This window comes from Trichomycterus rosablanca, chromosome 17, assembly GCF_030014385.1.
Source record: "Trichomycterus rosablanca isolate fTriRos1 chromosome 17, fTriRos1.hap1, whole genome shotgun sequence".
Lineage (NCBI taxonomy): Eukaryota > Metazoa > Chordata > Actinopteri > Siluriformes > Trichomycteridae > Trichomycterus > Trichomycterus rosablanca.
The window spans coordinates 29,631,159-29,651,082 of record NC_086004.1 but is presented as its reverse complement, the minus strand read 5'-3'; the positions used below and the strand labels follow the sequence as shown (position 1 = coordinate 29,651,082).

Here is a 19,924-nt window from a genome sequence, read left to right as displayed (position 1 = left end):
AATTTGGACATGTTCACTGTGGGGTGTACTCACTTATGTTGCCAGCCATTTAGACATTAATGGCTGTGTGTTGAGTTATTTTCAGAAGACAGTAAATCTACACTGCTATACAAGCTGTACACTGACTACTCTAAGTTATATCCAAGTTTCATGTCTATAGTGTTGTCCCATGAAAAGATATAATGAAATATTTGCAGAAATGTGAGGGGTGTACTCACTTTTGTGATACACTGTACATACACACCTATTCACCTATAGGGCAATTCAGTCTCCAATTAACCTGACTGAATGTTTTTGGACTGTGGGAGGAAACCAAACTCCACACAGAAAGGACCCGGACCGCCCCGCCTGGGAATCAAATCCAGGATCTTCTTGCTGTGAGGCGACTGCTACCCACCGAGCCACCGTGCCGCCCAGAATCTAGAACCAACAGACCAAAAACACCTGTGGAGTGGCCGAGGGCGACAGCGTTGAGGAATAAAAACTCTCTTGTTAATGCTGCAGATTTGCTGGCTTCAGTTGGCGATACGAAAAATACAACGTCTTAATTATTGTGATAAAAAATCAACGGTACGACATTCGCTGAGTTGAACGATCCATGTTTTTTTTAGGATGCTACCCGAACTGTCCCCCCGATCGTCCGTACTTCGACGAGGACACGATGAAGTGTGTGAAGAAGGAAAACTGCGGCTGCTACTACAGATGGAAGCATTACAGCAACGGGCAGGAAGTTCCCAGCACGGAAAACTGTCAGATATGGTAACGACACCTCCGCTGGATTACAGCTTTCGACTGTACTGCGATATTTTACCGTTATTAAATGTGTGTGTTTATTTTTACAGCCGGTGTGATGCTTCAGAAATCAAATGCCAGCATGATGAAACCGGTAAGCAGTCTTGTTCTGTGTACTCACTGAGCACTTTATTAGGTACACCTGTCTGGTACATACTTCAATTCAATACAGATGAATTTTGGGGTATACAACTACTGACTGGGGTATACAACTACAACCCGCAGCCCTGACTGACTTTGTCTCGTTTCTTCCTCCAGCGTGCTCCTGTACGTACAATAACCAAACATATAAACCCAACGAGATCATCTACCACAGCAGTAATGAGCACGGCATGTGCATCACGCTCACCTGTGGGGCGAACGGTAATATAGAGCGGAACCATTACGTGTGCTCTACAACCGCGCCCATGACGACGACAACACCACCTTCATCTACAACAGAAACCACCACATCTACAACATCTACAACAGAAACCACAAGACCTCCTCCAACAACACCACCACCTTCATCTACAACAGTAACCACAACACCTACTCCAACATCTACAACAGTAACCACAACACCTACTCCAACATCTACAACAGTAACCACAACACCTACTCCAACACCAGCACCAACACATTCATCTACAACTGTGCCCACGACCGTCTTCAACTACACGACGACGACGACACCAGGTTAGTCTCAAAAAACGAAATATACGTCATTAATGAAAAATGATGCCAATCTGGTCCCACTGTGGTTTACAAGATGTATCGTAAAACCTCCACAAGGGGGCGTTTGTGTACAAGTTAATTTCATGTTCATGCATCTGCTTGTTGAAAGTCGTTTATTTACTAATAAATAATTGTCTCTGTGACCCATTTTTCTTGGGTCGCGACCAAAACCGAACATTTATAAACATGTAGCGTATTCAGTAGAGCACTGACTTGCTATTAGCACGTCGATACGTGCCAAAAAGAGCTAAAGGCTTCTAGAAATTGCACAAATGGAAGAACTTGAATCGGAACAACCACCGACTGTAATGAAAGTGAAAACTCTGGTCTGGAACGCCCACTGGATATAGATCAGAGCAGTTGAATTTGAGAAGGGCTACTGGCCAGTCGGACGTCTTTACAGACATGATTGGCTATGTCTGAGGGGGGGAGTGACGTCGGGTGGCGTGACGTTGGGTCACCGAACAGCCTAGCCATCGGTCCTATTGGGACGTGCACTTATCAGTGCCAGTCCCAAGCCTGAATAAATAGGAGGGTTGCATGGCCGGAAGTCCCAGAGAACATAAACCGATCAGGCATAACATTATGACCACCTTCCTAATATTGTGTTGGTCCCGCTTTTGCTGCCAAAACAGCCCTGCGACTGTGATGCACCTTTCTATCAGAACCAGCATGAACTTCTTCAGCCTTCGCTCCCCACGTGCATCAATTCACTTGTCAGTGGTCATAATGTTATGCCTCGTGGTGTTAGTGCCCCTCATGTTTATATGAACATGATTCCATTTCTGTCAAGTGACGTGACGGTCTTTGATTATTATTAATATAATTGTATATGATGTTATAATATTTATTTTCTATTACAGTGAAAACTCCCCACACAGCAACATTCACAACATGGACGACGACTCAACCACCACATCAGTGTGAAGTCTGTACCTGGACACCCTGGATGAACGTGGATTATCCTAAATACGGACCAAATGGAGGCGACAACGAAACGATAAAGAATATTATCAAGTCTGGGAAGTATAAAGTCTGTGAGAAACCGGTTGAAGTTAAGTGCCAGGCGGTGCTCTACCCCGACGTCCCCCTCAGAGAGCTACACCAGAACGTTACGTGTAATGACCAGGGCCTGCTATGTGAAAACAAATATCAAGAGCTGGTTTGTCTGGATTATGAGGTGAAAGCTAATTGTTGTGAGCTTGTAGACTGTTCAACAACAACGCCAAAACCAGAGACTCCAAAACCCTCAACTAAAACTCTACCACCATCACCTACAACAGAAACCACCAAATCTCCCACAACACCAGTAATACCTTCAACTACAACAGTAACCACTACACTTCCTCCAACATCTACAACAGTAACCACTACACCTCCTCCAACAACAACACCTTCAACTACAACAGAAACCACCACATCTCCCACACCACCACCTTCAACTACAACAGTAACACCTACACCTCCTCCAACAACAACACCTTCAACTACAACAGTAACCACTACACCTCCTCCAACAACAACACCTTCAACTACAACAGAAACCACCACATCTCCCACACCACCACCTTCAACTACAACAGTAACACCTACACCTCCTCAAACAACAACACCTTCAACTACAACAGTAACTACTACACCTCCTCCAACAACAACACCTTCAACTACAACAGTAACCCCTACACCTCCTCCAACAACGTCAAGTCACTGTAACTGGTCTGACTGGCTGGACTTTGGCCCCCCTACACAAGGTCCTAATGGTGGTGAATTTGTACCAATAAGCAGGATCCATGCCAGTATCTGTTCTGAACCATTAGAGGTGCAATGCAGAGCCAAAACCTACCCTGAATTTCCTCTCTCACAGCTGGGACAGGAAGTGACCTGTAACATCCAACACGGGCTGATGTGCTTCAACAAGGACCAAGGTCTTCCGCAGCTCTGCTTAGATTATGAGATCAGAGTGTTTTGTTGTGAGATCCCGATATCTCCATCTACTACACCAACACCACCTTCATCTACAACAGTAACCCCTACACCTCCTCCAACAACAACACCTTCAACTACAACAGTAACCCCTACACCTCTTCCAACAACAACACCTTCAACTACAACAGTAACCCCTACACCTCCCCCAACAACAACACCTTCAACTACAACAGTAACCCCTACACCTCCTCCAACAACACCTTCATCTACAACAGTAACCGCTACACCTCCTCCAACAACAACACCTTCAACTACAACAGTAACCCCTACACCTCTTCCAACAACAACACCTTCAACTACAACAGTAACCCCTACACCTCCTCCAACAACACCTTCAACTACAACAGAAACCACCACATCTCCTACAGCACCAACACCTTCATCTACAACAGTAACCCCTACACCTCTCCCAACATCTACAACAGTAACCCCTACACCTCCTCCAACAACACCTTCAACTACAACAGTAACCACTACACCTCCTCCAACAACGACACCTTCAACTACAACAGAAACCACCACGTCTCCCACACCACCACCTTCAACTACAACAGTAACCCCTACACCTCCTTCAACAACACCACCTTCAACTACAACAGTAACCCCTACACCTGCTCCAACAACGTCAAGTCACTGTAACTGGTCTGACTGGCTGGACTTTGGCCCCCCTACACAAGGTCCTAATGGTGGTGAATTTGTACCAATAAGCAGGATCCATGCCAGTATCTGTTCTGAACCATTAGAGGTGCAATGCAGAGCCAAAATCCACCCTGAATTTCCTCTCTCACAGCTGGGACAGGAAGTGACCTGTAACACCCAACACGGGCTGATGTGCTTCAACAAGGACCAAGGTCTTCAGCAGCTCTGCTTAGATTATGAGATCAGAGTGTTTTGTTGTGAGATCCCGATATCTCCATCTACTACACCAACACCACCTTCAACTACAACAGTAACCCCTACACCTGCTCCAACAACACCAACACCTTCAACTACAACAGTAACCCCTACACCTCCTCCAACAACACCAACACCTTCAACTACAACAGTAACCCCTACACCTCCTCCAACACCACCACCTTCAACTACAACAGTAACCCCTACACCTGCTCAAACAACACCAACACCTTCATCTACAACAGTAACCCCTACACCTCCTCCAACAACAACACCTTCATCTACAACAGTAACCCCTACACCTCCTCCAACAACACCTTTAACTACAACAGTAACCACTACACCTCCTCCAACAACAACACCTTCAACTACAACAGAAACCACCACATCTCCCACACCACCACCTTCAACTACAACAGTAACCCCTACACCTCCTCCAACAACAACACCTTCAACTACAACAGTAACCCCTACACCTCCTCTAACAACGTCAAGTCACTGTAACTGGTCTGACTGGCTGGACTTTGGCCCCCCTACACAAGGTCCTAATGGTGGTGAATTTGTACCAATAAGCAGGATCCATGCCAGTATCTGTTCTGAACCATTAGAGGTGCAATGCAGAGCCAAAACCTACCCTGAATTTCCTCTCTCACAGCTGGGACAGGAAGTGACCTGTAACACCCAACACGGGCTGATGTGCTTCAACAAGGACCAAGGTCTTCCGCAGCTCTGCTTAGATTATGAGATCAGAGTGTTTTGTTGTAACATGCCGATATCTACAAGTACTACACCAACACCACCTTCAACTACAACAGTAACCCCTACACCTCCTCCAACAACAACACCTTCAACTACAACAGTAGCCCCTACACCTCCCCCAACAACAACACCTTCAACTACAACAGTAACCCCTACACCTCCTCCAACAACACCTTCATCTACAACAGTAACCCCTACACCTCCTCCAACAACAACACCTTCAACTACAACAGTAACCCCTACACCTCCTCCAACAACAACACCTTCAACTAAAACAGTAACCCCTACACCTCCTCCAACAACAACACCTTCAACTACAACAGTAACCCCTACACCTCCTCCAACAACAACACCTTCAACTACAACAGTAACCACTACACCTCCTCCAACAACAACACCTTCAACTACAACAGTAACCCCTACACCTCCTCCAACAACAACACCTTCAACTACAACAGTAATCACTACACGTCCTCCAACAACAACACCTTCAACTACAACAGAAACCACCACGTCTCCCACACCACCACCTTCAATCACAACAGTAACCCCTACACCTCCTCCAACAACGTCAAGTTACTGTAACTGGTCTGACTGGCTGGACTTTGGTCCCCCTACACAAGGTCCTAATGGTGGTGAATTTGTACCAATAAGCAGGATCCATGCCAGTATCTGTTCTGAACCATTAGAGGTGCAATGCAGAGCCAAAACCTACCCTGAATTTCCTCTCTCACAGCTGGGACAGGAAGTGACCTGTAACACCCAACAAGGGCTGATGTGCTTCAACAAGGACCAAGGTCTTCAGCAGCTCTGCTTAGATTATGAGATCAGAGTGTTTTGTTGTGAGATCCCGATATCTCCATCTACTACACCAACACCACCTTCAACTACAACAGTAACCCCTACATCTGCTCCAACAACACCAACACCTTCAACTACAACAGTAACCCCTACACCTCCTCCAACAACACCAACACCTTCAACTACAACAGTAACCCCTACACCTCCTCCAACACCACCACCTTCAACTACAACAGTAACCCCTACACCTGCTCCAACAACACCAACACCTTCATCTACAACAGTAACTCCTACACCTCCTCCAACAACAACACCTTCATCTACAACAGTAACCCCTACACCTCCTCCAACAACACCTTCAACTACAACAGTAACCCCTACACCTCCCCCAACAACAACACCTTCAACTACAACAGTAACCCCTACACCTCCTCCAACATCTACAACAGTAACCCCTACACCTCCTCCAACAACACCTTTAACTACAACAGTAACCACTACACCTCCTCCAACAACAACACCTTCAACTACAACAGAAACCACCACATCTCCCACACCACCACCTTCAACTACAACAGTAACCCCTACACCTCCTCCAACAACAACACCTTCAACTACAACAGTAACCACTACACCTCCTCTAACAACGTCAAGTCACTGTAACTGGTCTGACTGGCTGGACTTTGGCCCCCCTACACAAGGTCCTAATGGTGGTGAATTTGTACCAATAAGCAGGATCCATGCCAGTATCTGTTCTGAACCATTAGAGGTGCAATGCAGAGCCAAAACCTACCCTGAATTTCCTCTCTCACAGCTGGGACAGGAAGTGACCTGTAACACCCAACACGGGCTGATGTGCTTCAACAAGGACCAAGGTCTTCAGCAGCTCTGCTTAGATTATGAGATCAGAGTGTTTTGTTGTGAGATTACGATATCTCCAAGTACTACACCAACACCAACCTCTACTGAAACATCACCAACTACACCAGTAGCCACAACAGAAACAGAAACCACAACATCTACAACTCCAGCACCAACACATTCATCTTCAACTGAACCAACAACACCAAGATCAACACCTTTATCTACAACAGAACCAACTACATCTCCACCACCTTCCTCAACAAAAACTACTATAATCACCTCACCAGCCACAACACAAAGGCCAGAGACGCCCTCTCATCCAACCACTCAAAGTTCTACTCATTTTGTCGTTGTGACTTCTTCTACAACGACTCCATCCACCGATAATCAGAACTGTAAATGTGAGAGTAATGGGGTTTCATACGAACCAGGTAACTTCAAGTTTTATACTTTGGCACAAATATTTCAGCCTACAGTTGTATGCAAAAGTTTGCGCACCCCGGCCAACCTATAACAAAATCAAACACAAGGTCACACAACCCTGAAGCGATACTGATCCACCCTCATGCTTATCAGCTCGCACGGTGTTCGCATTAAGTCCTAGTCTCCGTCGGCTTCCAAATTCCACATGCCTCCAGCTTATGAAGATCCTGGCCATCCTTGAACCCTCCTGTTAATTCTTGGCTTCCGTTTACCTGCTGCTAGCTGGAGGCACTTTTATTTTATCTTCTGATCTAAAAAGCTTTATTTCAAATTCTCAGCAGCTGCTTGTTAAGTGTTAGGAGAAGAACGAAGCGATTACAGAATTTATAACGCTTTAGAATTAATCTAGAGCTTTATTTTGGAAATTCTTGACCTTCCTAACAAGTCCTAAAGTGTTGCAATTACTATTTTATTATTAATTATTTATACAGAGATGAAGGCAATATAAGCACTGACAGGTGGAGTGAATAACACTAATCATCTCTTCATCACGACACCTGTTAGTGGGGGGGTATATCAGGCAGTGAGTGAACATTTTATCCTCACAGTTGATGTTAGAAGCAGGAAAAATGGGCGAGCGTGAGGATCTGAGGCCCAAATCTCCAAAACTGCAGCTCTTGTGGGGTGTGTCCCGGTCTGCAGTGGTCAGTATCTATCAAAAGTGGTCCAAGGAAGGAACAGTGGTAAACCGGCGACAGGGTCATGGGCAGCCAAGGCTCATTGATGCCCGTGTGGTCCGATCCAACAGACGAGCTCCTGTAGCGCAAACTGCTGAAGAAGTTCATGCTGGTTCTGATTACAAGGTGTCAGAATACACACAACATAGTTGCAGGGCTGTTATACACAATATTAGGAAGGTGGTCATAATGTTATGCGTGATCAGTGCTCAAACTTCGCGTACAACCGCAGGGAACCATCAGGGCCCTCGACTCCCTCAGAGAGAGCCTAAGTTATCAAATATTAACTAGTATTTTTAAATTCTAATTTTATTTTATCTACTCACAGTTTGACAATTATGATTTACAGAACTACAGATATAACAAACAAATCCTTCATACCTGTGTGTTCAATTTGTGTTGGAATGTGAAGGGTTAAGGGAGCCCCTTTGTGTCCTTCTACTAGGGCTAAAAAGAATGACTTTATGATGAGTTCCGCCCACTGTGGGGACACCGGTGTATTTCCTTAAAAATGCACGAAAAAAGAACATAAAATAATTTCTGCCCTATTAAACCAGGTTCTGTTATTTACAACACGAGTGACCATGAAGGATACTGCTACGTATCAACATGCTACAAGACTGAAGATGGGTGTGAACTTAAAGCTGAAAAACCAATTTTGTGCAGTACAACAGCACCAACAGCACCGCCCACAACCAAGTCGCCCAACTGTGACCAGCACAATCCACCGATAAAGGTACCCGCTTCCACAAACCAGTTAAGAGTAACAATGCCAACCAGGATTTTAGCTTCTTATTATACACCGATAAGCCATAACATTAAAACCACCTCCTTGTTTCTACACTCACTGTCCATTATCAGCTCTACTTTGTGGTTCTACAATTACTGACTGTAGTCCATCTGTTTTTCTACATACTTTGTTCGCCCCCTTTCATGCTGTTCTTCAATGGTCAGGACCCCCACAGGACCCCCATAGAGCAGGTATTATTTAGGTGGTGGATGATTCTCAGCACTGCAGTGACACTGACATGGTGGTGGTGTGTTAGTTACAAACACCTCACTGTCACTGCTGGACTGAGAATAGTCCACCAACCAAAAATATCCAGCCAACAGCGCCCCGTGGGCAGCGTCCTGTGACCACTGATGGTCTAGAAGATGAGCGACTCAAACAGCAGCAATAGATGAGCGATCGTCTCTGACTTTACATCTACAAGGTGAACCGACTAGGTAGGAGTGTCTAATAGATTGGACAGTGAGTGGACACGGTATTTAAAAACTCCAGCAGCGCTGCTGTGTCTGATCCACTCATACCAGCACAACACACACTAACACACCACCACCATGTCAGTGTCACTGCAGTGCTGAGAATCATCCACCACCTTAATAATACCTGCTCTGTGGTGGTCCTGTGGGGGCTAACAAAGCATGTAGAGAAACAGATGGACTACAGTCAGTGATTGTAGAACTACAGAGTGCTTCTATATGGTAAGTGGAGCTGATAAAATGGACAGTGAGTGTAGAAACAAGGAGGTGGTTTTAATGTTATGGCTGATCGGTGTATGTGTGTAATTGTGAATGTGAATGTGCGAGTGTGTGTGTGTGTGTGTGTGTGTGTATGACACCAGCGTTCCGTTCTGTTCTAATGCATTAAAACACTAAATGCATTTTATTTTCAGCTCTGCACGTGTCCACATATTTCCAAGGTTCCAAAAACGTTTCCTTTTTGTTTATTTTGCAGAACGGTAAAACTATTTTAGCCAACTGCTCCATGATTACGTGCAACGATGGAGAAATCGTGTCGGTACCGGTGGAGTGTAAGAAACCACCCGTGTGTGTCAACAAGTATCCACCAGTGCAGAGCAAGGACCAGTCCGGCTGCTGTGTCACTGAGGAATGCCAGTGTGAGTATACGACCCATTTTACAAAATTATTCTTTTATTTATTATCATTTGTTCTAACATGTACATGGTGCAGAATCATTTATCTTCTGTGTAAATATTAATGTGGACTACGATGTTCTTTACACCCTTACAAACCCTATGAAATAAAACCCACAACCATTTTGCCAGTCCAGTAAGCTGGCAGTGAATGATAATGGAGGCCCAGAAATGCCATGCATGTTCCAGCAGCTCCTTCTTTACATAATATGAACTAAAGTATTGGGACGCCCCTTCTAATTTTTTAATTCATGTTTCAGCCACAACAATTGTATTAAATCAATCATATAAAGGAAATTATATGCTTTCAACTTTGCAGCAGCAGTTTAGGGAAGGCCCTTTCCTGTTTGCAGTGTCCTGCACAGAGCCCTGACCTCAGCCTCACTCAAGAGCTTTGGAATGAACCGGAACACCAACCAAAATCAGTGTCCAGCCATACCCTGAATAGGCACAAATTCCAACAGACATACAGACTCACAAGTCTTGTAAGAGGCTTCTCACAGACCTGAAGATCACGTAGAATCTTATTCTAATAAGTCAGGCGTCCAAATACTTTTGGCCATACAGTTTAGATAAGAATTGAATATTTAATTGTGTACTCTTCCACACGTTCTGTTTTGATTATTGCTCTTAATATAACGCTGTGATAACGGACCGGCTGTTCTGTACCCCGTGCAGGTGTGTGTACTGGATTTGGAGACCCGCACTACATCACCTTTGACGGAACGTACTACCCGTTTCAAGGAAACTGCTCCTACGTCCTGGTCAAGGAGATACATCCAAAATATCACTTCTCCGTCATCATCGACAACGTCTTCTGCGATGCTCAGGATGGTCTGTCCTGCCCGAAGTCGCTCCACGTGTTCTACCAGTCCTATGAAATCGACATGGGACAGGAGATCTCGGATGGCATCATTACCAATCTGGTAAATCCTGTCATTGTTTTTAACCGAAGGGGCTCAGACCACTAGGGAGACTTACTGAGCTACTGGGATGGCGTGATGTTGAAGGGTACTGATGATTTATTTATTAATCAAAGCGCCTCACAGTAGGTTGACAGTGTACAATCTATGAATTAAGGGTCTGGCTCAAGGGCACAGTACTGGCAACCTGGCAGTGGTGGGGCTTGAACCAGCGACCTTTCCATTACTCCTCCAGTACCCTAACCGCTAGATAATAAGATCTAAGCATATTGAATCTACAGGCAAGCCGTAGCCTAGTGGTTAAGGTACTGAACTAGTAATGGTTCAGTGATAGGTCACTGGTTCAAGCCTCATCATTGCCAGGCTGCTGCTGTTGGGCCCTTGAGCAAGGCCCTTAACCCTCAGTTGCTCCGACTATATACTGAAACTGTAATGTAAGTCGCTATGGATAAAGGTGTTGGTGAAATTGAAACGCTTTATGTTAGCTGTGGCCACTACGCCCAGCCTTACTAATTTGTGGCTGTGTCTTATTGCACATTATTATTATTTATACAATGTCACAGGCAGGGCTCTATAATTTTTCCCTTTAAAGTAAAAACAATGACATATTACACAGTTACACAGCGGCTGAGGGGTCGATGCCAAACAGAAACAGTTCCTTCACGATCTGCATTCGAAATCAGTTCCGATGACACTCGACTCCTTAGCCGCTTGGCACCGAGCAAACCTAAACTAATGATGAGGATGATCAGAACGTGCTATAAGAAAATAAACCTTAAAACTTCCTGAAATCTGACATTTCTTACAGGTCGACGTGAACAAACAGCGAGTCAGTCTGCCATACGGAAACAGAGACTTCCAGATCACCGACAACGGCATTGCGACACTGATGGTGATCCCAGAGATTAATGCCAGGGTCACGTTTACGGGCATGATGTTCTTCATCGACCTGCCGTGGAGCAAATTCAATGGGAACACGGAAGGACAGTGCGGTAAGTTTTAAATCCAGTTTTTTGGCTGCTGGATTGTGTTTTGGCATAATTTTTTTATTTTTTATTAATGTGAATAAATAAATGAGGCGCCTGTACAGACTCTCATCTTTCGGGTAGGGGTTGTCGGACTGCACTTACGCCCTCTGTTGGCTGATCAATGGCACCGCACAGAGACAGGGGATAATGGGGATCAGTGTGCCCACAGACAGCATAAATAATTAGAGACGCCACATCAGCAATGAAAACAAAACTTTTTAACGGGTGTTATTGTCTCCAATCACCACTAGGTGGGAGCAGCGTCTCGTTGCAGCAAAAAAAAAAAGCTTATTTGTGAGTAGTATTGTTATTCTATTTTAAATCCCCCCGCCTCTGCCAGTCCATGACATTATATCTTATATTAAGCTGGTCCGTAGAGCAAAAAAGGTTGGGGACCGCTGGTCTACATGATACGGATCTCTGTATGAACCTGTCTGGTGCAGGGGAAAAGAAGTGGTGCTGCACACTTGTCGGAGTGGTATATTAGTCACAAACCTCCTCGGTCAGAAGTGGAAATCAGCAGCAGTGGAAGTGAAATATGATCGGGGAATTGGATATCTGGATATACTGAGAGCTAATAATGCATTTTTATTAAGTCCTGGTGGAACAGTGAAACTGTGAAGGGAATGACCCTGAGTAAGTCCCTGGTCAGGAGCTGATAGGATTGTTGACAGACTGTTTTCTTTTTCTTCAGGAACCTGCAGTAACAACCGCAACGACGACTGTCGCTTACCGAATGGCACCGTCATTTTATCCTGTGAAAAAATGGCCAATCACTGGAAAGTCGGCGACAACAACACCTACTGTCCAGAACCCAAACCTGTACCCACACCTAAACCGTGCACCAACTCGCCAATCTGTGACATTCTCATCAAGTAAGTACGCTCAAGCATTCTCACGCTACGTTACGTTATCTTTGGGGATGTGATGAGGCGCCCACGTGAGAGCATTGTGAGAGGGACTCATAGACCAAAAATTGGCTACATGAGACCGAGGGCATTGGAGAAAGCTGACCCATCTGTGCAGCCAACCATCACAAAGCAATGTCTATGTAGTGAGGGGATTTTCTGAAATGCAAGGACTCGCACCACCTGTAGCTCATCTTCTAGACCTTCATCAGTGGGCACAGGACGCTGCCCACGGGGCGCTGTTGGCTGGATATTTTTGGTTGGTGGACTATTCTCAGTCCAGCAGTGACAGTGAGGTGTTTAAAAACTCCAGCAGCGCTGCTGTGTCTGATCCACTCATACCAGCACAACACACACTAACACACCAGCACCATGTCAGTGTCACTGCAGTGCTGAGAATGATCCACCACCTAAATAATACCTGCTCTGTGCTGGTCCTGTGGGGGTCCTGACCATTGAAGAACAGCAGGAAAAGAGGTAACAAAGCATGTAGATGGACTACAGTCAGTAATTGTAGAACTACAAAGTGCTTCTATATGGTAAGTGGAGCTGATAAAATGGACTGAGTGTAGAAACAAGGAGGTGGTTCTAATGTTATGGCTGATCGGTGTACATGCTAGTATGATCTTGTCCTGTACGTGGATAGATTTAATCGATACCCGGTTACCCGGTTCACGTTCTGCCCTCTGATCTGTTAAAGAGACTTTAAGGAGTGCCACCCGTTCGTCCCGTACGAGAGCTTCTACGAGGGCTGCAACTTCGACGTGTGTCACATCGGTAACGAGTCCATCGGCTGCTCCAGCCTGCAGAAGTACGCGGAACAGTGCGCCCTGGCCGGAATCTGCGTGGACTGGAGGAACTCTACGGACGGAGTGTGTGGTGAGTGCGCTGGTGCTCTGGTGTGTCTTAACCGAACCGTAAAACCCGAATCCTTGCTAACGAATTTTCTTTCTGTGCAGAATACAAGTGCAAACAGCCCAAGCAGTACCGGGCATGTGCCCAGCAGGTTGCACCGACGTGTGATACCCAGTAAGCTGCACGGCAAAACACAGTAAAATTAAAGTATATGTTAATTACTGTGTATTAATTTGTGTTGTTACTCGTCACAGCTACAATCTGAAGTTTATAGAGCAGGCCAGCGCGTTCAGTGCGATGGAGGGCGTCTTCTGGGAGGGTTGCTACTGCCCCGAGGGCACCACGCAGTACATGCCCGATGTAGACCTGTGTATCCCGTCCTGCGGTAGGTCCTAAATTTGGGGTGACGTTTAAACCTAGAGCTGCTGTGTGACCTCTTTTGGCTTTGTAATAATTCTGCTTTTATTTCTTTGCCATCAGACGTCTGCTTCATCAACAACACATTCATACCGGTGAGCACAATGCTAAAAATATGTGTCTTCATACTGAATAAATGTTATTTACACTCATTTTGCACTGCATGATACTACGTGTGCAGTAGATGCACCTAAGGTTGCCAGTTTTCTCCCGAGTAAAGCTTCTAGACGAGCGCTTACATTAATCCTTGGACATCAGATCGAATTTTCGATGTCCTGGAGCTGCATTAGTCCAGGAGGATCCATAGCACGAACACCACCATCTAGGAGCTCCCACAGATGCTCAATTGGGTTCAAGTCTAGGGAATTTAGGGGGCCAGGGTGGTACTTGGAAGTCTTGGAAGTCAGGCTCTTCCAACCAATGTGGGACATTTCTAGCCGTGTTGCTTCGTCTTGCTGGAAGATCCCATCCGCCCCAGGGAAGATAATCAGCATGTATGGTTGAGGGTGCCTTACATATGGATGCCACAGCCGTCGGGTCAAGTAGGACGTGGTCATAATAATGTGACTCGACAGCGTAATATGGCATCCTATTTCTGGCTGACAGAAGCACACAATGATGGGATTTGGTATACTGGGAATGCAGAGGACATTGTCCCAGTGTTGATAACTCCACTCTCAGTAACATTCCTACTTTTGATCAGGTCAACTCAGAGTGGACCGAGGGCTGTCAGAAATGCATGTGTGAAGAAAAGACCAAGAGAATCACATGTGCACCAGTAACATGTTCACAAGAACCTGTTACCTGTAAGGAACTGGGTCAGCAGATGATCACCCAGACGGTGGGTTGCTGCCAGAATTTCACATGCGGTGAGTAAATGCGCCGATAATTCTGCAGCTCTTCATTATTATCTGTTATTGATCACATGGTGCATATGTTTATACTAACTGTGATGATTCTCTCAGTGTGTAACATCAGTCTCTGTCCCAACGACAAGCCGGACTGTCCGGCCGGATTCAGACTCCATGCTGAGATAGACGGCTGCTGCACCGTGTATAGCTGCGGTGAGTTTGGAATCGTCTGCATGAACACATTTCTATTCTGAGTTGGAAATGAATTAAACGTGACTTTTTTTTACTGTTCACAGAGCCGCGTCATGTCTGTGTGTTCAATAACACCGAATATCAGGTAAGATCATCATCAGCATCATAGCGGATAAAATATAATTAATAATAAAACATTATACAAATGTGCAAATTAAGTTTAAGGACTCTGGTCTAGCAGTGCTGACATCTCAGGCTCGTGGGTTAGATATTGTTAAAGGGATTCCGCATAACTGCTGCAATTACGACCTCTACTGGTTGGTCAGTGATGCTACACAGAGACGAAGGATAACAGAGATCAGTGCGTGACACTCCGTGTGCGATACGGATCTCTGCATGAACCCTCCTGGTGAAGCAGTCGGTACTGCACACATGTCGGAGGGGAGAGTATTAGTCACAACCCTCCTCGGTCAGGAGTGGACGTCTGAGGCCGTACAGGAATTGGATATGGCTAGATTGAGATAAGACGCGTCAGGTTAGAGCATGTTGGTAATCGTGTTTCCGTGTTTGTATCGCAGCCTGGTGTGAGTGTCCCCGAGCGGAGCTGTGAGCATTGTGTTTGTGTTGATGTGGTCAATTCTGCAACTAAACTGCTCACAACGAAGTGCAGTCCAGTACCATGTGACACAAACTGCCCAATGGTGAGTACAGGGAAACGAGGATGCTATACACACACACACACGGATGACCCAAAACATTAGAACCACTCACATAATATGTTGCCAAAACAGCTTGGGTCCCACAAAGACTCCACAAGGTGTCCTGTCATATCTGGTACCAGGACAAGCAGGTCCTTCAACTTCCGTGAGTAATCCATAAACACTGTCCTGGTCAACCATATGATCTTGACCATATGAAACAGGACGCATCCTATTGTAGTTGCCTTTGATGGTGGTCAAGAGTTGGCATGACCACTCTACAAAGAAGGGTTCAATGCCCTGTGTAGTGACACATCAATCTCATCACCAGGATTAAAATGAGCTTCTGCTGGTCCAGTAGTTCAGGTCCTCTGGCATCATTGAGTCTTGGCCGCCCAGCAACCTGACAGCGGTTGGTGGCCTGTCCCTCCTCGGATCACTGCCAGTGGGCTCCATCAGCCCAACATCTAACAGATCCCTCACCCTCACATGTGCCATTGCTTTACCATTGCCCTGCACACTTTGGAGGGTGGTTTTGATCTTTTAGGTCATCTGTGTATAAACGTAGATGCTAACAACAATGCTAACTGTGTGTTACTCAGGGTTACGAGTACCAGGCTGTAGACGGACAGTGTTGCGGAAAATGTGTGCAGACGAAATGTGTGTATACGCATGATAACATCACTGTAACCATCGCGGTAAGATTTTACACCACACTACTGATCAGTGTACCAGGTGGTACCATATACGACCTGTCTCACGTGTGTTTTTACTGCAATAACATTCTCTCTGTACATGTGTACCTCAACAGCCCGGTCAGGTCTGGACTCCGCCCGACAACAACTGCACCACGGTCCACTGCGTGAAGAACGGAAACAACTTCAATCCAAAGATCGTCCAGCAAACGTGTCCACCGTTCTACGAATCCGACTGTGTTCCTGTAAGTCAAACATACATGTAAAGAAAATGTGGAGCAGCAAGTGTGAACATTTTTATTCTTTAATTATTCAGATTTTGGAAGGTTGGCATTAGATTATTATATAAGATTTATTCAATTATAAAATGTTCATTATTTGTTATTTAAGTAAATAAGATTCAAAACAATGTTACTATAGTTTATAGGAGCCTAAAGTGTCAAAAACCTTTAGCATTAGCTTTTTATAAATTGTCTTAATCCTAAAACCTATTAAATAAAATTTGTATTCCATTTTTATTTAGAAACATGTAGGCATGTTATTAACTTTATTACATTTAATGAGGTAACTTCTGCACAACATGTAAAAGCAGATTCAGTTGTGATGTGATATACTGTAGATACATGAATCTTATTCATGTTTTCCAGCTAGGTCTTCATTAATAGACACTAGATACACTATGTGGCCAAAAGTATTTTGTACACCTGACCGGGAGCTTGACACTTCATTTAAAAAACAAACATTATTAAAACGGAGTAAAACAGACCCTCTGTGTGATCTTATCAGCTAGAACAGCAGCCACTCCTCTGAGAAAACTTCTCACAAGCAGTTGTCATAGCTGACACTCAATAATTAGAAGGGGCGTCCCAATACTTTTGTCTATTTATAGTTCCATTAGTTTTATACCCTTTTAAAGTTGGGATTCAGCCTGTGCAGGTTACTATTACAAAATTCAACACGAAAAGCCTGGACACCTTTCCAGATCAAAGCGACCATTCAGTTTTTATTCACACTTCATATTTGTGTTTATTTGCAGGGAACGATTGTAAATAAGGACTGCTGCCCAACCTGTAAGTTATTTATACATTAATACATTTATAAAAATGCTAGAATGTTACCCTGTTATTCACACTGAATTAGACACTAATAGGATTTGAATTATTGTTTTTGGTAGGTGTACTGAAGAATAAACCCTGTAACGTGACCAAGATCTCCAAACATCTGGAAAGCAACGGCTGCAGGACTAAATATCCGGTGGAGACGAGCACATGTGAGGGATCGTGTGTAACATCTTCTCTGTAAGTCACTACGTAAAGCATTATATATACAATAAATCCTCCCAAGTGGCTTCACAGGACTTTAATTAAATAAAACTACACCGTATGGCCAAAAATTTGTGGACACCAGAACCACAAGCTTGTTGGACATCCTAGTCTAGAACCATATTCATAAATATGGAGGCTATAACAGTCTCAGCTCTTTTGTTATTATATTTATTATAATATATAATACATACATATACAGGTAATTCCAGAATTCAGCGTGTCCACATACCTTTGATATACTATTCAGTTTATATATAGAAAAATGAACCATCATATAATTCTGACCCTCGTTTTTTAGCTACTCCCTGGCGGCGAACGCGTTCCAGCACGAGTGCTCATGCTGCTCAGAAACCGGCACCAGCGAGAAGAAAGTAGAACTGATCTGTCCGGATGGAACGACGGTCACTCACACCTACTTTTACATCGAGAGGTGTGACTGCAACAAGACGGACTGTTCGGCTCAGGGAACATCACCGGCCAAAAAGCAGCGCAGACGCAGATAATCAGAACGCTCACCAGCTAATCTTCAACGCTTATCAAGATTACATGTTTTATATTTAACAAGCTGACAGGAATCAAGCATAGAATGTAAAGCTTAAACCAGCTGTACCAGACATACTTTTTGTTTCTAATCTAAATCTTGTGCTTTAAATAAAATATAAGTGAGCGGTCAGCATGTCGTCTCGTCTCATGTTATGATTCTGCTTTTGTTTAAATAGTAACAGAAACCAGTACAATTATCACATATAAAGGATTTTAGTGGGTTGAGGTCACACTAAACTCTCCAAACCATTTCTTTACACTGGAGGAACAATGAGCTTTTCCCAATGTGTTGTTTCATGGAATATTATTAGCAAATTTGCACAAGTAATTGTCTGGAATCAGTGGGTGTTGGAATCAGCAGGGGTGTCCACATACTTTTGGCCTTGAATTATAGCACATTATTTTGGGTTTGTCATTTGAAGATGCACTACAAGTACCGACTGACTGATCAGGATGCAGCGGGTTCAAGTTCCGGGTTAAAATCTCAGTGGTGATCAGTCTATAGGTGGGGGCATAGTGGTCGAAGCCCTGTGTTAGTTTGCCACTCTGTCCAGGGTATTCCTGCCCTGCACCCAGTGTTTCCCAGTAAAACCAGTCTTGGTGTTCCACTGACCAGAATAAAGGCTCTAGAATCAGAAAACCATGAAAACAGCTCAACTTATTATTTATTTTATTTCGGCTGCTTTAAGTTTAGGCATCACCACAGCGGATATGGTCCATATGCCAGACAACCCACCTATTTTTATCCAGGCTTGGGACCAGTATTAAGAGTGCACTACCTGAGTGTTACCTCCCAATGAAGTCAAAAGTCAAAGTCTGATTTAATTATAGCACTTTTTACAACAGACATCGTCTCAAGGCAACTTTACAGAACCTAGGACTGACAGACCAAAAACCCCTTGACCGCCCACCCTCTCACACATAGCCAATAATGTCTGTGTAGACACCGACCAGCCGGTAGCACCGCTGAGATTCGAACCCCAGATTCCTGGATCTCAGTGGTAGTGGGCTAGAGTCTTTCCACAGTGGTTCCACTCATACAATTCCTTCACCAAACCAAGTGCAAACCTAATATTGTTTCCTTATAAAATTGGCCACAATCAAATGTTTATGTTCCTCTGTTAATCCAGTTAATTCCCTAGTTTTATCAGAGACAAGGTCACTTGGAAGTCGTTCGAAATAAAACACAACTTTAAAAAAGGCATTGAAAACAAAATACATATTTGATAAAGGTTTGAGATTCACATTAACACTTCAGTCAAATCTCTACACCACATGCCTCACTGAAATTTGTGGTAGAACGTAAACAAACAAGCTGTTTGAGAGACCTATACAGAAAGATGCCCAAAACCCAAGCATACAGTAAAGCTCATGGGTACGATGAGGGAATCTACAGAGCAAATACTGGACGTTCCACAATGATGCTACACAGTTCTGTTCAAACAAAGATGATAATCAGAGGTATTATGGCACAAAAGGTTTCGATCTGTGTTTTAGGAAGGTCAGGCAGGAGTGAAACATCAACCTTATTTAGTTTGTTTAAACACAAATGAACCACATGGTAGAACAATCACTAGGT

At 44.4% G+C, this 19,924-nt stretch overlaps 1 pseudogene; it reads left to right on the top strand.

The window, feature by feature from the left end:
• LOC134331204 (mucin-5AC-like) overlaps positions 1-18,412 on the top strand; it is a 48,286-nt pseudogene extending 29,874 nt beyond the window's left edge.
• The last annotated feature ends 1,512 nt before the right edge of the window (positions 18,413-19,924 follow it).